The 23,387-nt window shown below is 41.0% G+C and overlaps 1 protein-coding gene across 1 annotated transcript in view; it reads right to left on the bottom strand.

Moving 5' to 3' along the window:
- The window catches only part of LOC308464768 (vomeronasal type-2 receptor 26-like), a gene marked incomplete at both ends in the record, with an annotated part of 142,042 nt that overhangs the window by 115,195 nt on the left and 3,460 nt on the right, over positions 1–23,387 (bottom strand). The window lies entirely within an intron of this gene.

The raw sequence follows: 23,387 nt of genomic DNA, 5'->3' as shown, positions 1-23,387 counted from the left end.
TCTTTCTTCCTGATTGTCAGCTGCTTGCTGAAGTTTGCTTCATAATTAGAATCCTGGCTGACAAGTTTAATTGGGCTTTCCACTGTGAAAATTACAGCTAATTGCAGAGCCTTATCTTGGTTTGCTGCCCTTTTGGGACTTGGCACAAGGTGGAAAGCACAGCGTCCAGGTAAACACAGGTCACAGTTAATACCACGTAAAAGTCAAAGCGCTGTTTACAATGCAGGACAGAAAACTGTATAGCAAATGCTATTTTAAGGTTAGTTGTAATACTGAATAATCAGGAATAATGATGATCTGTGAAAATTGCACCTGTATGTAGCATATGCGATGGCTGTAAGGGCTCTCCGTCAATTATCTCTAATTGCAGGGTCTTGACACAGCGTTTGCCGTTGGGAGATGCCCCTGGAGAGTTCGCTCCAAATGACAAGAACAGCATTCAGTTATACAGGTTTACACTAGATCACATACCAAGGCAGGTCTGAACTTTAGAGGGCTGATTTAACGCAGATCAGAAAGTTTTATGAAAGGTTGCCAGAGCAGTTCACTGTTTCCTGCAATCCAGCTAGGCCACTCCTGTTTATGTGCCAAAGTCATGTGCCATGAAATGTTTTATTCTGTCCCTTTAATGCATCAGGTCAAGGGTGAGGAAAACACAGCCCCAGGGTCCACGGGCTCTGATTCACAGGCTGTATCCGTTGCTAGTTGCACTCAGAGTAAACCCAGTCAAATAAATGAGCATGATTATGTTGAGTGCATTAATTTCAGTGGGGCTAAGCAGACCTGCTAGCATTAGATACCTGGCTGGAATATACACCTGAGTTCTGATTATGCCTCTTCCTTGTCTGGATGGACAATAGAGAGGGGTGCTTGTAGGAACCGGCCTACTTTACAAAGGTAAAAGTCACACCCACGGTTCCACTCACTTATCCCTCTGGCTTGTCTACCATTGGAGGGTTCTGTGATGAGCCCTGCAGAACCAACACTCTGGAACACTCTGAACCACCACCACGCCACTGACCCCCACTCATCACCCCTCCGCTGCCTTTGCTTTTGCCCATGGCATGACAATTTTCCACCTTCCCATTTTGACTCTCTGGCGTAATCTAGCAATTCTAAAATATAGACGTGCTTTTACTCTCGCAAGATTGAATGTCATGCCCTCGGCTGGACTTGAGGGACGATTCCAACAGATTCCACATGAAAAACACTTATGTCCCTGTGGAGATGGCAGTACCGAATCTGTGGCACATGCCCTTCTGGCTTGCACTCTGTATAAAGATTTGAGGAATTAGGTTATCACCCCTCTTTTATTGTCCATTCTGGGTCACCTAGACACTGCCACAGTAGCCTTTCTCTTGGCAGATCAAGATGAGCAGGTGACAGCAAAGGCTGCAAGATCATTTAATGGGCAAAGGCCTGGGTAAAGAGGAATATTTTTGCCAGGTGCCTAAAGACATGCAATGATGGTGCCAAATTCAGTTGACCCCATCTCATGTTGGCCTTGTACTCACATAAAGAATGAGGCATGCCTTCATTTCTGCTGATTTAATTCAACAACCAATTTTCTTCTATAAAATTAAAACATCTGTTATGTTAACTAATTCCCAACCGTTCTTGATCCTATATGAGCATAAAACCTATGCCTCAAATTTTGAGCAAGCTGAGGGGCAAAAACAAAATTAACTAGATTGACTGTGCCACACAAATTATGATCATCTCTTCCCAGCACAGAGAGACACTGAGTGGTTGAATGGGTCAGATTATGGGAAATATTCAAAGAGGTGCTTTTGGTTTTGGGGTTTTTATTTAAAATTAGGTTTATGGATTATGTCCATTTTAAATGCCCTCCCCCCATCTGGAGTTACTGTAAGTAAATTTATTTATCTTCTCATACTGAGAAATTAGGCCCTCTTCTTGTTCACTAAGCTGATTGCATGTTTAAGGAGATGTAAGACGATCCAGATTATCACAAGGTTTCAGCTGAATAAACCAACCTCTTTCCGGGGATTTGTTTTTTCACTGAGTTGAGCAGACATGTCTGCCCACTGAAATGAAATATCACTCAACTCCAGAGCTCGATCACACTTAGAGGCTGATTTTGTCTCTCTAAGTCTTACATCATAGAATCCATACCAAATTTCTGCGCTCAGTAAACAGATCTTGAAATCAAAGGGTCATCAATTTCTCCACTGATTAATCCAATATATGTAAAGAAATGGTCCCTGTATCTTGCATTTCCATTGATCTGGTTAGTGGAGAATGCATATGGGAGAAATTATAGCAAACAGGTGTAAAAGGTGGATGGCTGTACTTAATTATAAAGATGCAACAAGACTTCAGTAAAAGTTCATGTAGCACAGTCTTTGGAATGGTCAAGTAGTACTCCAGCTTTGGGGTGTGGGTGACAAAAATGTTTTCAGGCTCTATTGTTTAATGCGAATGAAACAATATTAGTATCACCTCATACTGTACATTTGTAGACCAGTATATCTGAGGGATAGACCAGTTTCACTCTTGCTGTATGGTGAAGTAGTAGTTTTTGTGTCTTCCTCACAAATGAGTTGAGTAGTATAAGAGGTTTTATATTCTGTCATTCATCCAGATGTTTAATGTTGGTAAAAAACAGAGTATGATTTCTAGAAAACATCAGTGACAACATATGAATGGAATCAAATTGCCCAAATAAAGTTTGTTAAGGGAAGCCCTCTTCAGGGGAAGTTTTTAAGGTTTGATGTCATATTGTGTTTTTGTTTTTTTTTAATACATTTTTATTACTTTTTCAGGTAAGAATATACAGTCAGTATAAAGAAATAACAGTAAGAGAAAAAGAAAAAAAAAGAAAGAAAAGAAAAGAAAAGAAAAACATCTTTCCACAATATTTTCTCATAACCAACTGGACTTCCCCACGTCTCCCTCACCCTGCATTCTTTACAATAAAGATATCTGCAAATTGTTTCCTTGTTTCTTGCATTCCTTTGTACTTTCAAATAGTTATGTTTTGTGTTTAAAATACTTGTTGTCTAATTACATTGCCTTAAAACAAATATAATATTACTTTAAACATTAGTCTTTTCATAATTATAACATAATTTCTCATATACCAAATCTTATTGCTGAAGCTAAATTTTCCAAGTCATGCAAACTCTTAACATTCATATAGCTTATAATATTTTTGTAAATAATCTTTAAATTTTTTCCAGTCCTCTTCCATTGTTTCTTCTCCCAAATCTCGGATTCTGCCGGTCATTTCAGCCAGTTCCATATAGTCCATCAACTGCGTCTGCCACTCTTCCAGTGTGGGCAAATCTTGTGTCTTCCAGTATTTTGCGATGCTGTTGCTGCTGTTGTTGCATACATAAAAAAGGTTCTATCCTTCTTTAACACCTTCTGGCCGACAATGCCCAGGAGAAAGGCCTCTGGTTTCTTGGGAAAGGTGTACTTAAACACCTTTTTTAACTCATTATAAATCATTTCCCAGAAGACCTTCACTTTTGGGCAAGTCCACCAGAGGTGAAAGAATGTCCCTTCAGCCTCCTTACATTTCCAACATTTATTATCAGACAAATGATATATCTTAGCAAGCTTGACTGGGGTCATGTACCACCTGTATATCATTTTCATAATATTCTCTTTCAAGGCATTACATGCCGTGAATTTCATACCAGTGGTCCATAACCTTTCCCAGTCTTCAAACATAATGTTGTACCCAATGTCCTGAGCCCATTTTATCATTGCTGATTTGACTGTCTCATCCTGAGTGTTCCATTTAAGCAGCAAGTTATACATTCTCGAAAGTACCTTAGTTTTTGGTTCTAACAATTCTGTCTCTAATTTCGATTTCTCCACCTGGAAACCTGTTTTTTTGTCCAACTTAAAAACCTCTTGTATTTGAGCATAATGGAACCAATCTTGCACCCTAGTCTTTAATTTTTCATAACTCTGCAATCTCCAAGTTTCTCCAATTTTTTCTATGATTTCCTCATATTTCGGCCAGCCAACCTCCATATTGGGTTTTTTCCAGGCTTTAGCCTCTGCTGGTGATAGCCACCTCGGAGTCTTAGCTTCTAATAAGTCTTTATATTTTGTCCAGACCATAAATATTGATTTTCTGACAATATGGTTTTTGAACATTTTATGAACCTTTGCCTTGTCGTACCACAAATATGCATGCCAACCAAAAGCATTGTCAAACCCTTCCAGATCTAGGACATCAGTGTTATCAAGTAGTAACCAATCCTTCATCCAGCAGAAGGCCGCAGCTTCGTAATATAATCTCAGGTCTGGCAGGGCAAACCCCCCTCTTTCTTTTGAATCAGTTAGTATTTTAAACTTTATCCGGGGCTTTTTGCCCTGCCAAACAAACTTGGATATGTCCTTCTGCCACTTACCAAAACATTCCACTCTGTCCACAATCTGTAGGGCCTGAAACAAAAATAGCATTTTCGGCAGTACATTCATCTTTATAGCTGCAATTCGACCCAACAAGGAAAGTTTCAATCTTGACCAAGTTTCCAAATCTTTTTTGATTTCTGACCAACATTTTTCATAATTGTCTTTAAATAAATTCAAATTTTTAGCGGACAAATGAACCCCAAGGTATTTCACTTTTTTTACCACACTTAGTTCTGTCTCTTTCTGAAACCCATCTATTTCTGAAGGTGTCAAGTTTTTTCCCAAAACCTTGGTTTTTTGCTTGTTCAACTTAAAACCTGCTACCCGACCAAACTCATAAATCAGTTCTAAAACTCTTCTTGTACTAGATTCTGGCTCCTGTAATGTTAAAACCAAGTCATCTGCAAAAGCTTTCAGTTTATATTGTTTCACTCCGACCTGTATACCTTGTACCAACCGGTCCTCCCTAATCATGTTCAAAAGCACCTCCAGGACTGAAATAAATAAAAGAGGCGATAGGGGGCACCCCTGTCGTGTACCTTTTTCAATTTTAAACTCTTCTGTCATCACATTGTTCACTATCAATTTAGCTTTTTGCTCTGAATAAATTGCTTCTATACCATTTTCAAACCCCCGTCCCACTCCCATCCCTTCCAAATTTTTCTTCATAAACTTCCAAGAAATGTTGTCAAAGGCCTTCTCCACATCAATGAAAATTAACACTGCTTTAGTGTTAATATTCGTTTGCAAAAGTTCCAAAATGTCAATAATGTTCCTAGTATTATCAAACAAATGTCTACCTGGGAGAAAGCCTGCCTGGTCCTTGTGAATTACTTCATTTAACACTTTTTTAAGTCTGCTTGCCAAAATATCTGCAAAGATTTTGTAATCCACATTTAGGAGTGAGATGGGACGGTAGTTCTTAAGTTGAGTCTTTTCAGTTTCCAGTTTAGGTATCAACGTGATGAAAGCTTCTTTCCACGTTTCTGGTGCCTTCCTCCCCTCCATAATCTGGTTGCAAACCTCCATTAATGGTTGTATCAAATAATCTTTTAATGTCTTATAGTACTTGGAGGTAAGTCCATCTGGGCCTGGGGATTTGCCAAGTTGCATATTCTGAATGGCACCCTCAATTTCCTGTTGTGTTATTCTGTAGTTCAAAATTGTTGTCTTCTCCTGGGATAGTTTTGGTAGTCCATTAACTTTTAAAAATTGGTCTATCTCAGTCACTTCCTGAGGCCCTTGCGTATAGAGTGTTTTGAAATATCTCTGGAAACACTTTCTAATTTCATCTGGTTTCTGAATGTTTCTCCCTTCAACCTCTAGATTGGTAACAAAGTTCAATTTTTGTCTTTTTTTCAACTGCCATGCTAGCAGTTTCCCACACTTATTCGCTGATTCAAATGATCTTTGTTTCATTTGTTTAATTTTCCATTCCACTTCTTGATTTATCAATTTCGCATACTGTGCTTGATGAAACTTAATTTCTCTTAAGATCTCTTTAGATTTTGGTTTTAGTCTCAAATTTTTCTCACCGTCTCTTATCTTCTCTAATATCTTATCCTTTTTTCCATTCCAGAGTTTTTTCTTGATCGTGTTCTGTTGTATCAGAAACCCTCTCATTACTGCCTTGCTTGCGTCCCAGATTGTTCTCTTTTCCACCGAAGTATTCAGGTTAATTTCAAAGTAGTCTTTTAAGGTTTTTTGGGCCTTCTTTACAATCTCCTGGTCTCTTAGTAGGGCGTCATTCATTTTCCATCTGAAGGAACCGGTTGGAGTAAGTCTCAGTTCCACTTTTAAAGCGTTATGGTCGGAGCAGGTTTTTGGGCAGATTTCCACTTTTCTAGTCTTAGGAGCCAGCCCTCTAGTTGTCCATATTTGGTCGATTCGTGTCCATGACTGATGGGCCTCAGAAAAGAATGTTCCTTCTTTACCTAAGGGGTTCTTTGTCCTCCAAATGTCAATCAAATCCATACTGTCAGTTAGTTCAAAAAAAGTCTTGGGTAGTCTGCCATCCTTGGTTAAATTTTGGTTCTGTGACTTATCCATATAAGTAGAGACCACCCCATTCATATCTCCCATCATAATGATGTTGGTATAGTCCAGATAGTCCAGCATTGTCTCATGCAGCTTCCTATAAAATTCCGATTTCCCCTCGTTTGGTGCATAGATTCCAACTATTAAAAAATTTTCTCCTTGTGTTTGTATCTCAATTGCCAAAATTCTTCCTTGTTCATCTTTAAATAAAAATTTCGGTGACAGGTTCTCCTTTGCATAGATCACTACGCCTCTTTTCTTAACTTTGTCTGATGAGATAAATTCTTGGCCTAGTCTTTTGTTTATTAAAACTTTCCTGTGGAGCCTAGTCACATGTGTTTCCTGCAAACAAATAATATCCAATTGTTCTTTTTTCAATATAAGAAAGATCCTTCTTCTTTTTTCCGGAGAATTCCCGCCATTTATGTTCCAACTAAGGAGCTGCAGAGACATCCTGGTTTAATCTATAGGTTTTATAGGGATGTGTCTTCCTTTTCGTCCGGAGTTGGCACAGGTGTTGATTCAGGCTGGGGTGGCGGCCAAGCTCCTAGTATTCCCTTCTGAAGGTCCTCTCCGTGGTCGTGTAGAAACTTTTGTTGGTCCTATGTCATATTGTGTTTTAATTTGCTGAAAGCCGCCCACTTTAGAAACTGTTTTTGCAGGTCTTTGGACCATAATAAAGAATGTTTGCATGCACTAAGCATCTTTGTTGGAAGTATCTAAGAAAGTGTTGTGTCTTGAAAAAGTAAACCAAAAGTCCCCTTTGAATTTACTGGTCATTTATTTGACTCTTTCCTTTTGTTTAACAATTCATTCTTCAAAGGTCTGGCAGATTTTTGCATGATACCTTATCAGGGCTGGCCCAGGTTGTTTTGCCACCTGAGGCAAAAGAGAAAATGCCACCCCCTGCAGCCCCTCTTCCTCTGCAGCCCCTGCCCCATTGTGAAGGTGGCAGGGCAGCCAAAGGAGGTGCAGCAGGTGGGCCTGGATGAAAGCCGGATCCAGTCCTCTTTATCTTAAGCTGAATTGACGTACATGGCGCCTTTCCATCACACAGAACAACATTTAGCTACTACAACCCACAAACTCAAATGGGAACACGTGAACACAGAACAATTCAGTCTCACTAATGGGAGTGCTTTCCTTGGAGTAGTTAAAAGAATTTCCAAAAGACAATAAAGGCAGTCTGACTCTTTTAAATGACTGTCCAGGTAAAAATGAGTAAATTCCTAGAAATAACCAGCTTTTCCTTTCCCCCCTCAGATATGGATCCTTGTATCAAATGTCCCGAAGATCAGTATCCCAGCAAGGACCACAGTCAATGCATTCCCAAAGTTCTAAGCTTCCTCTCTTACACAGAAAACTTAGGGATTATCCTGGCTATTTTGGCCAATTCTTTCTCTTTCATCACAATTCTAGTGCTGGGAAGTTTTATGAAACGCAGGGACACACCCATAGTCAAGGCCAATAACCGGACCCTGACTTACATCCTCCTCGTTTCCCTTCTTCTTTGCTTCCTCTCCGCTTTGCTCTTCATTGGACAGCCAGGAGAAGGGATCTGCCTTCTACGCCAAATGGTCTTTGGCATCGTCTTCTCTGTGGCTCTTTCTTGTGTCTCGGCAAAGACCGTAACCGTGGTTCTGGCATTCATGGCCACCAAACCAGGATCTGGGATGAGGAAATGGGTGGGGAAAAGGCTGGCAAATTCAATTGTCCTCGTCTGCACTTTCATTCAAGCTGGCATTTGTATCCTGTGGAAAAAGAAAAGAGGATAACCACAATAAAACAATAGTTGGAAAATTCAGAAAAGATATCCTAGGAGCTTTGTATTGAATGATGCCACTTCAGAGGCCAAAAACACGCTTGGGAAATTGAAATCATTCCTATCATTGTCAAAATTACTGTTTTCTGTCTTGTGGCACAATTGCCATCCAGAGCCTGTAAGAAAAATCAACAATAAGCACATTGAAAAACCTATATAATTCCTGTGTTATTCAGAACTGGATCTAGGGATATGTAAGGTATTTTCATTCTTCTGCATAACCACTTTCCCACTGATTTTTAACAAATAAAGTATGCTGTGAGTGTCCTGGTTCCTCATATATTCTCCTGCTTGCCCTGTTTATTTTCTGCTTCCCAGATTCTTATTGTGGAAAACTGAACCTCATTGACCAGTATAGAATAGCACACATGCCCTGTAATTTGCATATCCGTCTTTTGGGGAAACATTCTGATAATTCACAAGTTTGCATTTGGATTCCTTTTGCTCACCGCAGTAAAATTACTGAAGCCTGCCCTGCAGAAACACATATTAAGTTGTTTAGAAATAAATTTTAAAAATTCACTGCAGGAAGGCTGTAGAGAAGCTGAAAAAGAGCCACATTGAATTCTGCAACTGGAATCATGGGAATACAGCTTTGGAAGGGGAGTTTCATCAACCGGATCTTGCTTGTGGTGATGTTGCTGCTCGTTCTACCGCGTCATACAGTATGCAATGCACATTCTATTAATTGCAGCATATATGACGATCCCCTCCCTATTCCTCATGAATTTTACCAGCCAGGAGGCATTGTCATTGGTGAGATTGTTTCTCAAGTCTTTTTCCTCTCTAATACGCTCTCTTTCATGGAACAGCCTGCCCTGATCACGATTGACGCACCTATGTAAGGCATCAATATTTTTCACACAATTTGAAATATGTATGAATTATAATTATTCAGAACATATCCTTAAGGAATGATGTGCTTTATTGAGCTTTTGATGTAAATGAAGTGACGCTTGGTTTGTTAATATGTGTGATACCTTCTACAATATCTTGTTTGGCATAAACCGCTAGTGTGTTTCCTCCAGAAATCTTACAGAAATGAATGGATGGCGTGCATTTCTGTATCGCAGCTGGAGCAAGACCCTCTCATACCTCTCATATTTACTTCTGAGGTGGTTATCTGGCAAGGAGCATTTATCTTCTTTCTGTTTGTCATTTGTTCATACTACATTTTAAATTTATTTCCAAACTGTTAGAAGTCCTATTCCTTTTTAAATGAGTTGCAAAATGAGGAAACCTTAAAACCAGTGCTGTTTTTCTAGAAAAAGAGGTGCCAGAACTCATCATAAGTGCCTCCCTTGTTCTCTTATAATGGCAATGGCGCCCACCTGAGAGGTGCCAGAACTGAGTTCCAGTGAGTTCTGGCTGGAAAAAAGTCCTGCTTAAAACTATTTCATTTCTGCTCTCACTATACTTTGTTGTCTTACATCCTTGATCTCAATCTCAGCCCGTCCCTTGCCATTTCAGACTTCTGGTTTTTCTGACATTTGGTTTCATATTGTTATATTTTAGAGAAATGAACATGTTTCTTATTCCTGTTTTAACACATCTAATTTGCAATGCTTACTCTCTCACATCATACAGGGAGAAACATAGGGCTATTGATGCAATACTTAACAGACTTTAGAGGGACAAAGCAAACCCAACCCTCTTATGGAAGTATGATTAGATAGGCCAATATTTACAAAAGAAACTTGTCCCTATTTCTTGTTCATACTTTTTTATTTAGAATCATAGAATTGTAAAGTTGGAGGGGACCATGAGGGTCATCTAGACCAGACCTCTGCCATGCAGGAGTCTCATGCTTGACCTACTAAGTTATCCAGCAGATATTCACAATTACAGTTTAAAAGTGTGCATACTAAATATGGTACTGCCCCTTTTTAAAGGTGATTTGTGAATTGACTCCAGTACAATACAATAGTATCTGGGAAAAGGATTTCATTGTCCTTTTCACTTGTAATATTTTATTAAGCATTAAGAAGTCCTGGAACTGTATGAGCATTTAGATCATTAATTGATTGGAGAAATATTTATTTCATAGGTCTTATTTTTGTACTCTGGTATATAATCTTGTGCAGTTATAAACTACAGTTTAATCCTAGAAACCTGCAGAGATGTGATGATGAAGTGAACAAGTTGTTGTTGTTGTTGTTGCTGCTGCTGCTGTTGTTGTTGTTGTTGTTGTTGTTGTTGTTGTTGTTGTTGTTATGGCTGTGGTTTTATTAAACAGCTGCTAATTTTCTTGCAGATCAGTGCCAAAGAACTACCAGCACGTTCTGGCCTTAGCATTTGCTGTCAAAGAAATCAACGAGAATCCCAACATCTTATCCAATATCTCTCTGGGGTTTCGTATCCTCAATAGCTACTACACTGCAAGGATGACCTACAAGGCCACCCTCAGCCTGCTCTCCACAGAACATAGGTTTATCCCCAACTTCAAATGTGACAACCAAAACAATCTGATAGCTTTCATTGGGGGATGTATCTCTGAAGTCTCTGCCAACGTGGCCATCATTTCAGCAATCCACAAGACTCCACAGGTAAGTTGTGTGCATGAGGACATGGAGGTTTCATAAGTATGACGCACTGTCTTGGTTTCAGGAAACTCTCTGACAGTGTTTGCCATGATTTTTAGTTACTGAATGAGAGAAATATGGGCTAGATGATTATAGAATCTGATGGACAGAGAACTTGTAGGACAACAGAACACATCTCATCAGAGTTTGGGGATATTTCAACTGGGATACTTCAGGACTTTGTTTTGAAGGTGTTGCTTCTCAGAAAAAATATTGATTGCTGAGACAAAAGGGTGGAGAGAATCCTTATCAGTTTGGAGGTGACAAAAGCCTGTGGGGGGTAGAAAACACTTCAGAAGACAGGAAAAGAACTCATGTTGCCTACTTACTCTCACAACATATTTCAGGTAACTCCAATTCTCTCAGCAAGAGATAAGCCACACCAGGAAATCTTCACTGAATCCCAAAGCCTTCAAGGTCGTCAGGAACCCTACAGGAATCTCCCAGTTGCATCTGTCTGCAATGTTCCCAAACACACAACTCAGATATTACTTCTACAGGTTCTGGAAACAGGGAGTAGAAGTGATTAGTTAATGTAGCTGGGGCTCTGATGGGACAGTGTAGGGAGCTCAGACAAACAGCCCAGTGGGGCATTTTTGTGGCAGCAGCCTTCCTGAACTGCTGCCTGAGACAAGTGGCTCAATGTGGCTCCTGACCAAAGATAGTCAGGTTCTCATGCAGGATCCCCCCATCTGAGTTTTGACAGGACATTGAATGAGATGGACTACAGGACTATTTTCTAATATGTAAATCTATGATGTAAATGCTTGTAACCCATTGAAAAATGCTTATTAATTTTATTTCAGCTGACTTATGGATCATTTCTGCCACTAAAAGGTGTCAAAAAGTTCTTCCCATTTTTGTATCAGATGGTCCCAAATGAAGCCCACCAGTACACAGGGGTTGTGCGATTACTTCAGCATTTTAAGTGGACATGGATTGGGCTTTGGGCTGTGGAAGATGACAGAGGGGACAGGTTTTTGAAGACAATGGTCCCAATCCTTTCCCCTAATGGCATCTGTTATGCCTATATAGTAAGAATACCAAAATGGAATTATGTGGATGAGATGATAGACTTTGCTTTACAGCATTTAGGAACCTATGCAATGGTCTTTGAGGATAACCCAACTGTGTTCATTGTTTATGGAGAACCTCCATCCTTTCAGGTTCTGAGAATGTTGATATTTGTATCACCCTTATTCTCTTTTCCAACTCTGGGCAAAGTGTGGATTATTACATCCCACTGGGATTTTGCATCACACTCTATACAGAAGAACTGGGAGGTACAAGCATTTCATGGTTCCATATCCATCACAGTCCACTCAAATCAGCCATCAGGATTCCAAAGCTTCATTCAGAAGCTGAGCCCTTTCTGGGCAGAACGAGATGGCTTTATCCAGGAGTTCTGGAAACAGGCATTCGGCTGTTTATTAAAAATGTCTGAAGAGTCAGAGGAGGGAAATGAAAATGAAATGATCTGCACTGGGGAGGAGAAGCTGGAGAGCCTTCCTGGAATTCTGTTTGAAATGGACATGACTGGCCACAGCTACAATGTCTACAATGCTGTCTATGCTGTGGCGCATGCTTTGAACGCCATCTACAAATCCATCTCCAAGCATAGAGGATTGGAAGAAAGGGTCAGACTGACATTCCACAGTGTGCAATCGTGGCAGGTAATTAGAAAGCAATATTTTAAAATTAGAGAGTTCTAGAATTGTAGAGATGGAAGGGGTCCCCAGGGTCATCTTGCAGGGTGTTGGACTAGATAACCCTCGGGGGCCCTTTCAACGCTACAAACATATGATTCTATGATTGATTGATTGATTGATTGATTGATATTCACAAGTAGCCACCTACATAAACCAGATGACAACTATAAGGACAACTTTGGGAAGTTCACTAAAGTAATCTTAGCACTATGTTGTCTCGTTATTCATTTCTCTTTCAATCAAGGTTCATGATTATCTGAGGAGCATCATATTCAATAATAGTGCTGCTGAGAATGTGCACTTTGATGACAATGGAGAATTGTTTGCAGGTTTTGATGTTACAAACTGGCTGATGTTCCCCAATGGTTCAGTGGTTAGAGTAAAGATTGGAAGATTAGAACCTCAGGCTCTTCCAGGCAAAGAGTTAACCATTTATGATGACCAGATTGTGTGGCATCCACATTTTAATCAGGTGAGACATGCCAGAAAGAAAAGTTTTGGCCACTTTAACTTTCTGTTTGCTTTTTAGCTGCTAGATTATTCAGGATAGCAATATTTTTTTATATACGTTACTAAGTATAATTGTTTAATTTACACTGAAATGGAGAATACCTGGGTGTATTGCAGAAAGAGTTTAACTGGAAGATTGCACTGAAGCTAAAGAAAAGCAAGAAGAGCTCTCTGAGCTCCTTGATGGCTTGATAATTAAATGTGATTGTTTGCTGGCAGCTCTGATGAGATATTTAACTTTAGATCACATGGGAGGGAATCAAATTGCAAATTTGCCATCTTGGAAGGGTGGTGGCTTGAGTCTTTGTTCCCAGGCTCTGTGTGAGTAAAGGTGTGTAAAACAGTCTCCTGGAGGAACAGCAAATAGCTGTGGTCCATTTGGAATTTTCTTTTATTGGTTATAATATTCTGAGCCTGTGTGGATACGCACCAGATATGGAATTATTTGGATGTTTCTTTTTGTTCTGTTCTGAATAAAGTTCTGAATAAATTTTATTAGATCATTTTGTAGAAAGTTCTGCAAGTAAAGTTTTAAATAATATATAATGGGTCTGGAAAATGTTTCTTTCGAAAAGGTTTTATGCATCCAATCGCTTCAAGCTGCACAATATAATATCTGCAATGCACATTACACGGTTCTTTTACGAATTGGGCCAGCTGGTTCATCTTCCCAACATAATTCTCTTTGTAGAGCTGAATGAATGAAGAGCACTAATCCAAGTCCCTTTATACTATTCTGTGCAGGTGCTGCCCCTTTCTGTGTGCAATGACAACTGCTATCCTGGCTACAGCAGGAAAAAGAAGGAGGGAGAGAAATTTTGCTGTTATGACTGTGCTTTGTGTCCAGAAGGAATGATATCTGGCCAGAAGGGTAGGAGACAATTGTGTATTGTGATATCATTCATCTTCTGTAACATATCATATTTGCTTTGAGAATGCACATCCCTTGAACATACAACCCAAACACAAGAACACTCTTCCTTGTGTTATTTCCAGGAGCTGGTATTCAGATGCATACTGCCTCATTGATACCCCTACTCTGTATTTATTTGTCAAATCCTCTTTTAAAGCCATCCAAGTTGATTTTCTACATTGATTTCAATCAGGGTTTACATCAAAAATATCAAAAGCCATAATCAACAGCAAACTCTCGCACTAAAATAGATTATTAGAATTATGCAGCTCAACCTATAGAAATATTTGAACACCTCTTTGTTTTCAGATATGGATGCCTGTGTCAAATGTCCAGAAGACCGATATCCAAACAAAGACCAAACTAGATGCATTGCTAAGGTTCTAAGCTACCTCTCTTACAAGGAAGATTTAGGGATCATCTTAGCTACCTTGACTATTGCTTTCTCATTGATCACAGTTTTAGTTCTTGGGATTTTTATCAAGCACAGGGAGACTCCAATCGTTAAAGCCAACAACCGGACACTCACCTACACCCTCCTCATCTCCCTCCTCCTTTGCTTCCTCAGCTCCTTACTCTTTATTGGAAAGCCTGGGAAAGCGATCTGCCTCCTCCGACAAACAGCATTTGGTGCCATATTCTCTGTGGCCCTTTCCAGCATTTTAGCAAAAACCATCATGGTGGTGATGGCGTTTATGGCAACCAAGCCAGGTTCTACAATAAGAAAATGGGTGGGGAGAAGATTGACAAATTCCATCATCCTTTCTTGTTCCTTTCTTCAAGTTGACATATGTACTCTTTGGCTAAGTACTTTCCCTCCATTCCCAGACACAGACATGCGCTCAGTGAATGAGGAGATTATACTGGAATGTAACGAAGGTTCCACTACCATGTTTTATTTGCTCTTGGGCTATATGGGTTTCCTAGCCATTATCAGCCTCGTGGTGGCTTTCCTTGCCAGGAAACTCCCTGACAGTTTCAATGAAGCCAAATTTATCACTTTCAGCATGTTGGTGTTTTGTAGTGTTTGGTTATCCTTTGTTCCAACCTACCTGAGCACCAAAGGGAAATACATGGTGGCTGTGGAGATCTTCTCCATCTTGGCCTCCAGTTTTGGGTTACTGGCCTGCATTTTTTCCCCTAAGTGCTACATCATTCTTCTGAGACCTGAGCTGAACAACAGGGAGCGACTAGTATGGAAAATAAAATGAAGGCATATGTCCACCTCTTCATGCTGTAGATGTCATGTCTATCAAATTCTCACACTGTGGCCTGCTAGGTTGCATTTTTCCCTCTAAATGCTACATCGTTGTTGAATAACTGAGAGTAAATAATATATCCTAGAGAAAATAAACTATATGAATAAACATTGCCATGAAATTTATTGTGTCCATTTCTTCATTCTGCATATATATATAGGGCTTTTGTTCAGCCGGAACTCACCGAAACTGAGTTCCAGCATCTCTTTGGTGAGTTCTGGCACCTCTGTAGCATTGCAGTGTCATTCCCAAGCATGACGCTCAGGGCTGCGGGATGGAGGAGGAGGATAGCATGGCGGTCAGGGCTGTGTGGCGGAGTCAGTGGGCAGCACAGCAATTGGGGCGGCGGGGCGGAGGTGGAAGGCAATCAGGTGAAGAAGATAAGTTCTCCTCAAATAGAGCTCAACAACTTGGGTTCGTTGATCCTCCTAAAAAAAAGTCAACAAGTTCCAGCACCTTTTTTTCCTAGAAACAATCCCCTGCATATATGTATATTATATATACAGTGGGGGCGGGGAAAATATTTGATCCCCTGCTAAATTTGCCCATTTGCCCCCTGATGAAGAAATGACCAGTCCATAATTTTAATGGTAGGTTTATTGTAGCTGTGAGAGACAGAATGACAACAGGAAGAAACCCAGAAACCCATGTTGCCCTGCCATGTTCGCCTCACCCCCAGAGCACTAATGGGCTTTATTTGTTTATTTTATTTTATTTACACCAGGATAAATTAATCTACTTTAAATTATCCAGGATGAGCTCTAGATGAATCAGGATGAAGAACTTGCTGAGCAATCATGGACAACTTTTCAGATCCTCAGCACCTGAGAACTGGTGTCACGGTCCGGGTTACAGGCAGTCGGAGTCCCGACTTGTTACGTCGGGACTGGGGTAGAGGTTGGGAAGCAGTCCAGGGGTCAGGAAGCCAAGAGTCCGAGGGTCAGGAAACCAGGAGTCAGGGAGCCGAAGCACAGCTAGGTGGGTAGTGTGTTGCTGTGGTAAAGAGCCAGAGGGAACTGCTGGTCTTATATACCCCTCCCGGCCCTTGCCACCAGGTGCTACAAGTCTTCTGTCAAGCCTCACCTGTGCGGCCGCACCTTGACCTTCCAGGCCAAACTCAGGAAGGCCCCAGTCCTGCGAGGCCCTACCAGTCACAAGGCCCGGCTCCTGCACACACTCCTTACAACTGGTAAGTTGCCAATATATATCCTATTTCTAAACGGGTTTGTGTTTGGTCATTATTTTTATTTTTTTCAATGTGTGTGTGCATGCAAGCACATGTGTGAACACTTGCAATGGATTGCTTGATCTTTTACAACATAGCGTATCCTACCCTTCTCATTTGAGATCATCCCAGCAGGACAAGGAGCACAAGCATAGCAGCAAAAGGTCTTCCCCTCCTTCTTTTTCTTCCCATAACCAGGGTGGCAGATGTCATTACATACTGAAAGCGGTGGCACCTACCCAAATATATAGGAACGGTTTAGCTTGAATTCATCTTTTTTCATATTCTATCAGATAATCAACCAGCAAACAGGAGGGCAAGTGATACAGAATGCAAAAGCCTACTGAAATGAGGCTGCATTTTATTTTATTTTTTAAGAATAATTTTTTATTAACTGACCAATCACATCAAATCAAACCAAATTACATAAATTCCAAATTACACAGCCAAATTTAAATTTTTTGTTGGGGGTACCCATATTTCAAGTTCCGAAGGGATCCAATCAACTTCTTGCTTCTTACTGCTGTTTTAATGTCCACAAATCTAACCTTATGATGTTCACAGTACTATCCAGTCCTTTCTTATTATTTTTTCACATTTCTTGTTGTTATTTTCATATATTTTTCCTTTCTCTTTGTGACCTCTGATAGTCTCCACAAGCTGGTTAGAACAGTTTGTAATCCTGCGTGGATATATATTTTTTTTATCCCGTAGCCATATCCAGACGTTTTCCATATAACATCACTTCCATACATCAAAACAGTCTTAGCGTCATTAATCTTCACCAATCTGCCTCCTTTCTCAAAACCTCTGAGGAGATTCACTAGGAATGCAGTCTAAAAACAAGTCCATTCTTCCTCCCGGCTATAAATCCTTTGGCAAGATGGCGACTCCGAATTAATTGTTGCGCCATCCCAAAAGCTCTTATTGCTTCTCGGTCTCCATAAAGCATACTTTTGGTTAAAGTTTATCTCCACACAGACCTTAATCATCCTGCTTGGGTCAGTTCAACTGACGGTTCTAATGAGGAGGGGTTCTTGTAAATCACATAGAAGGAAAGTAAAAAAGGTTCCCCCCCCCCCATTCATGGGGCTGCATTTTAATGTTGTATTTTAATCTTGTTTTTAAATTGTATTTCAATCAATTGTTTTTATACCTGGTGTTAGCTGCCCTGAGCCCGGTCTTGGCTTGGGAGGGTGGGGGTATAAATAAATTATTATTATTATTATTATTATTATTATTATTATTATTATATTTAGATTTATAGTGAAACCCATTCCTCTCATTCTGAGCTAACTTCTTTTAAGGAGCATATTCCTGTTGTTGGGGTTTTTTTTGGGGGGGGGGGAATCAGCTTATAGACACTAGGGGCCATCCTCTTTGAAGTCATTTACAAGTGGTTTGACTACATTCTGCTTTCCAATAGACTTCAAATGAATGAGTGTATGTGGAGGAAAGGCAGAGAGAAGGGGGGTGGGTTCTTCTGGCTTTGGGGTTCTAGGGTTCTTGAGATGGTGCTGCTGTAATTCCCCAAGGTGAACAGCCCCTCTCCTTCTATCACACCTCAAACAATTCTCCTCTCTACAAATGAAACACAAATCATTTTAAACCTACACACCTCTCATGCACATCACTGAATAGTAATGAATGCAATTTTCAGTTCATTCTTCTTCCCATTACACCGTTCTATCTTTACACTTCATCAAATTACTGCTGGAAAGAGTAGAAAAGTGAATTATGGGGGAGGTGAGAGGAAAGCCTCTGAGCTCCAGTACTCAGATCCTACCTGTGGAATCTTGAAAAGACCCAAGATATCTGCCATGCAGGACGAAGTATCAGAACTAAGTCCTCCAATTACTCCTATTACATTTTCCTGGGTGCCACATTTGTAGTTTGGGACAAACCAGTGTGATTTAAAGAGCAGGTCCAAAGTGGTGCTGTAAGTCCTCCTTGAATCAGTATAGCTGTCGTAGATGTGGAACCTGAGGGTGACATTGGGCAAGATCCTGGGATTCTCATTGATCTCATCAACAGCAAACACCAGGGCAAGGATGTGCTGGTAGAACTTGGTCACCATGCTGCAGATAAAGGGACTTGCTGTTTCATGGTGGAATCAAGGCTTGTGCTTCAAAAGATTATCTCATAGCCACAACAACCTATATCTCTCCCCCCCCCCCAAGGAGCTCAAAATCCCTTCTCCAGTTAATCCCTACAACAGCCCAAGGATGTAGATTAGGCTGAAAGGCAGGCACTGGCCCAAGGTCACCCATTGGGGATTCAAACATTGGTCTCTCATGTCCCAGTCAGACACTCGCCACTACACCACACTGGTTCTGGGTTGCTTTAGACTTGTGCTTCCACCACAATTTCTGTGCAATGAGCTAGCCTAGCTTGGATGCACTAACTCCCTGCCAATGAGTGAAGTAAGAACTGAGGGACTCACACCCATTCCTATCAAATGCTGTGCAGGATAAAATCAGCATCTCCTCTATTCAGGAAAGCCAGTTGTGGAGCCTGCAGCAGCTTCTCTCCTAGGGGGCTGAGACTGTCTTCTTTCTTCTCCATGATATGTGATATTTTCATTCCCCTTCCTGTACTTTGGGCAGGTATAGAAGAATAAGAAGGCTAAAAAGCATTTAACAGGGTAGGATGGACTGTCCTGAGAGGTATTTAGTGGGTGAAGTAGATAGAAGGGATTGTGACAGGTAAGGACAGTCCCCTTCTTCCTCCCTCCCTCCCTCCCTCCCTCCATTGACTTTTCCTTTCCTTCTCTCCCACTCCCACACATACCAGTCACTCATTCTGAAACCTCCCAATCACTGCCCAATCCTATGCATGTTTACTCATACATACGTCCCACTACTTACAGTGAAGCTTATGCTCAGATAATGTATATAGAATTGCATGCGTACTCTTGAGGGCTGGGGGTCATTCACCCGCTACACTTCTTCTTTCAAATTTCATTTAGCTACAGAGAATAATTAATAGATGGACCATTGGTTTGACTCAATTTAAGGCAGGTTTCTATTATCCTCTTTCTTGAAATGTACATGAGATGTGTCCCTCAGACTCCAATTTGTCATCTCTCCAAAATTATGTTGACAAATATGTTTCAATGGGTGAAAATATTGGTGCAATGGAAAGCTTCCTCACAGTCCCCTTCTAAAATGGGCAGACTGAGCCCCTATGTACCAGAGCCAGAACAGAGAGCAAATAGATAATATAAGGCTAATATTTCCAAATGTCCAGTTACCAGTACAAGCACAGCCTAATTACACATATTTTGGAGAATGTCCTTGTCTCAATCTTTAATATTTATTTTAAAAACCAAGTTAAAAAAGCAATTATTCATGCAGATATACAGACCTTCTAAATTAAAAATGAAAACTTTTGCTTACACTGGGGACTTAATCAGGGAGTGTTGAGAAGGGTATTGGTTGAAGGAAACTATGGAGAACACAGGATTTGACAGCTGAGACACTATCCCACTGATGAGGAAATCACCCGACTGGTGCTACTCATGTGGAACATCTTTGGGATTATTTCTGGCGCACTTAACAGCATGCACATAGCACACCATGTTCGGAAGCAGCAGAATCAGAAGCAGCAGCATCCCAATGCATGTGCAAATTCCTCTCTCTCTACGTATAAAACAAGCCACTGCCCTGATTGAAAAATGGTTTAGATTGCTGAAGACTCTGGGAATATAATTCTCACATGGACTTTGCCTAACCATTAAGCTCAGCTGTTTTTCAGAAGTGTGTCTTGAATTCTAATTGACAACACAATATTCAGACTTGCCCTATACATGGGGGTGGGTGGAGGAATTATCCAAATGATAGAGACCTGCCTCTCTCTTTCCCCTAATCTTAGCTGTCTGTGCAACATTGGGTTTCCTTATCATCATTTCAGTCTTTTTATCAATACCTTTTCGTACTCGCTTCTAGAAGGCTACTGGCACTCTGGGCAGATTGTGGACATTTTGATAATTGCAGAGTAGATCATGATTTCTGCAGTGTTTTTGGATACTGTTATGCATCAACAGGAGGAAAACTCCTGCCAGAAAAATATTTGTCAGATCATGGAATTTTACCTAAAAGATCATCTAGTCCAACTCTCCCACACGGTCCTGCAAAGCTGGCCATCCAACATCTACTTAGAAACTTTTAATGAAGGGGGTCCTACTAACATGCAAGACCACCTGTCCCCTTATGAAACAGCTCACACTATTACAAAGAATTGCTCTCTAAGGTCTCAGAACTTCACAATTCAGCAGATCTGCCTGATCCCTTCTAGCTGCACCAGCATTACAGACAAGGGGGATTTAGGCTGAGCTACAGTGACTCCTAATATTGAATCTATGAGGAAGCAGAGCATGCTTGGGATCAATATGTCAGTGCTACAATTCGTCTTCCCCTCCCCTTAGGACAAAACATTAAACATCAGTATAAAAATACTAATTCTTAGTGATGAATATCCTATGTGAGAAAAATAATAATAATAAAATCATTTTTAATCACTTATTTGCAAAAATTAATGCTTTCTCTGCTAATTCAATCCACTGCATTCTGTGCCCCCTGCGATATTGAATGGACAACCGATGCTGTGCAGTACTTCTTCGTGGGTTTGGGGAACAGGGAGACTATTCCAAACTATGTCCAGATGTGGGGAGAATGGGCTTGAACCAATGCTGGCCCTACTAGACCTATTTTAGATGGTGAATATGATCAACATAGGTTCATTGTCTTCAATGGAGTCACTCCAAATCGAACTTAGTTGGGTACAACCCACAGGGAATGCAGCTCCCCTTCAGATACAAAACATTATTGCAGGGATTTCTGAGCCGTTCTATGCATGGCATTCTTCTTGATGTATATGGAAAACTCTCCACCAGCACTGTTTCACTAGGGCCACAAATGAAAATGAATAAAAAGGGGCAGAGAGGTCTCATCAGGGTTAGGAAGGGTGTTGTGTACAGAAAAATCCCTCAATGTCTGCGAGTATCATAATGGGCTCAATGAAAGCCAATAGGCTGAAGCCAAAAACTGAGAAGACAGAAGTAGCTGTGGTTTGCTTGTTCCTATGTCCAGGAATGAGATAGGCAGCCTGTTCTGGAAGGACTGGGCTTCTACTCCAGAGGTACTACATGATTCAAGCTTGTCTTGCTTCTTATTATTCAGTTCTGGCCACAAGATAATTAAGAAACATTTAGGGGGAAAGATACAGCTCAGTATCCCAGCACTGGAGGCCAAGATGGAGATCTCCACAGCCACCAGGTTTTTCCCTTTAGTGTTTAGATGAACTCATGTACTGTAGTACTCTACAAAAGAAAAGAAGTTGCTTTTTGTTCAGATCTCAGCAAGATTCTCCTGATTGGGAGGATGTGGGGGGGGGAACGCCATCACCTCCCCCCAGTGAACGAAGGGTGGTCCGATAAAGGACTCCGGGGGGCGTGGCCCTGTCCGAAGCCTATGGAGGTGTGGGCCAAAGCCACGCCCCTGAGCGGTGACCCGGGGGAGCTCCTAGTTGACGTCCCTCAGCAGGAGACTCCCCCTCTATGGTGTTAACCCTTCCCATGTCTCCAGCAAATGGGCTGGAGCCGGATAGTCGATAGGACCAATGCCTAAGCCAATGCCTCTCATTCCTGAATTCAATAAAGTTGTGGCCTAATTCGCCCATTTAACCTTAAATTATGGTGTCTTGTGTCTTTATTTATCCTGGTGGGGGGCGGGAACTCGCCACGCAAATTATATGCCAGTTAATAACCTCACAAAATGCCCCTTCTGGTTTCACATGATTACATTGGTGTCAAGACCATGGAGAGTAGTGGAAATGAATGAGATGCCACATGTGTGGATAAATCATGGTCGATTGAGATATGATGAACCAGGACCAAACTGCAGAAAATATGGGACTCAGTTTATATTAACTTCATGTTTTCAATTAATACATATCCAACTGACAATGATCTGGAAAGAAGTATCTCTAATTTCCAGTGACAAAGAATTGCCTGGACCAGTGAGTCACTCTTGTCAGTTCTTAATTCTTTATTCTAATTAACTGCTCCCTGCTGTTCAGCTCAGGCCTCAGTAAAATAACATAGCATTTGGGGGTAAAGATGCAGCCCAGTAACCCACAACTGGAGGCCAAGATGGAGAAGATCTCCACAGCCACCATGTATTTGCCCTTGGTGCTCAAGTAGGTTGGAACAAAGGAGAGCCACACACTGCAAAACACCAACATGCTGAAAGTGATAAATTTGGCTTCATTGAAACTGTCAGGCAACTTTCTAGCTAGGAAAGCCACCGTGAAGCTCACAATGGCCAGCCAACCCATGAATCCCAGGACACAATAAAACATGATAGTGGAACCTTCATTACATTCTAGTATTATTTCTTCAGTCATTGAGTGCATGTCAACGTCTGGGAAAGGAGGAGAAGTGGCCAGCCATATGCTACAGATTGTGGCTTGAATAAGGGAGCAGGAAAGAACAATGGAGCTGGCCAGTTGTTTCCCCAGCCACTTCCTCATGCTGGACCCTGGCTTGGTGGCCATGAAAGCTAGAACCACAATGGCAGTTTTGGACAATATGCACGAAATGGCAACTGAGAAGATCATGCCAAAAGCAGTTTGCAGTAGGATGCATGTCAGCTTGTTAGGTTGGCCAATGAAGAGCAAAGCACAAAGGAAGGAGAGGAGGAGGGAGAGGAGGAGAGCGTAGGTGAGGTTCCTGTTGTTGGCTTTGACTATGGGAGTCATCTTGTGTTTCACAAATATTCCAAGCACTGCAGCTGTGATGGAAGAAAAGAAGACAGCAGAAGTGGCCAGACTGATCCCCAACGGTTCTCCAAAAGACAAGAAAGTTTCATCTTTTGGAAGGCATCCATCCTTGTCACTGTTTGGATACTGATCTTCAGAGCATTCAAAACAGTCGT

This window comes from Podarcis pityusensis (genome assembly GCF_964106645.2).
Source record: "Podarcis pityusensis genome assembly, chromosome: 16".
Taxonomy (NCBI): Eukaryota; Metazoa; Chordata; class Lepidosauria; order Squamata; family Lacertidae; genus Podarcis; species Podarcis pityusensis.
Note: the sequence above shows the minus strand (reverse complement) of the source record. Positions and strands in the feature narration are given on the sequence as shown.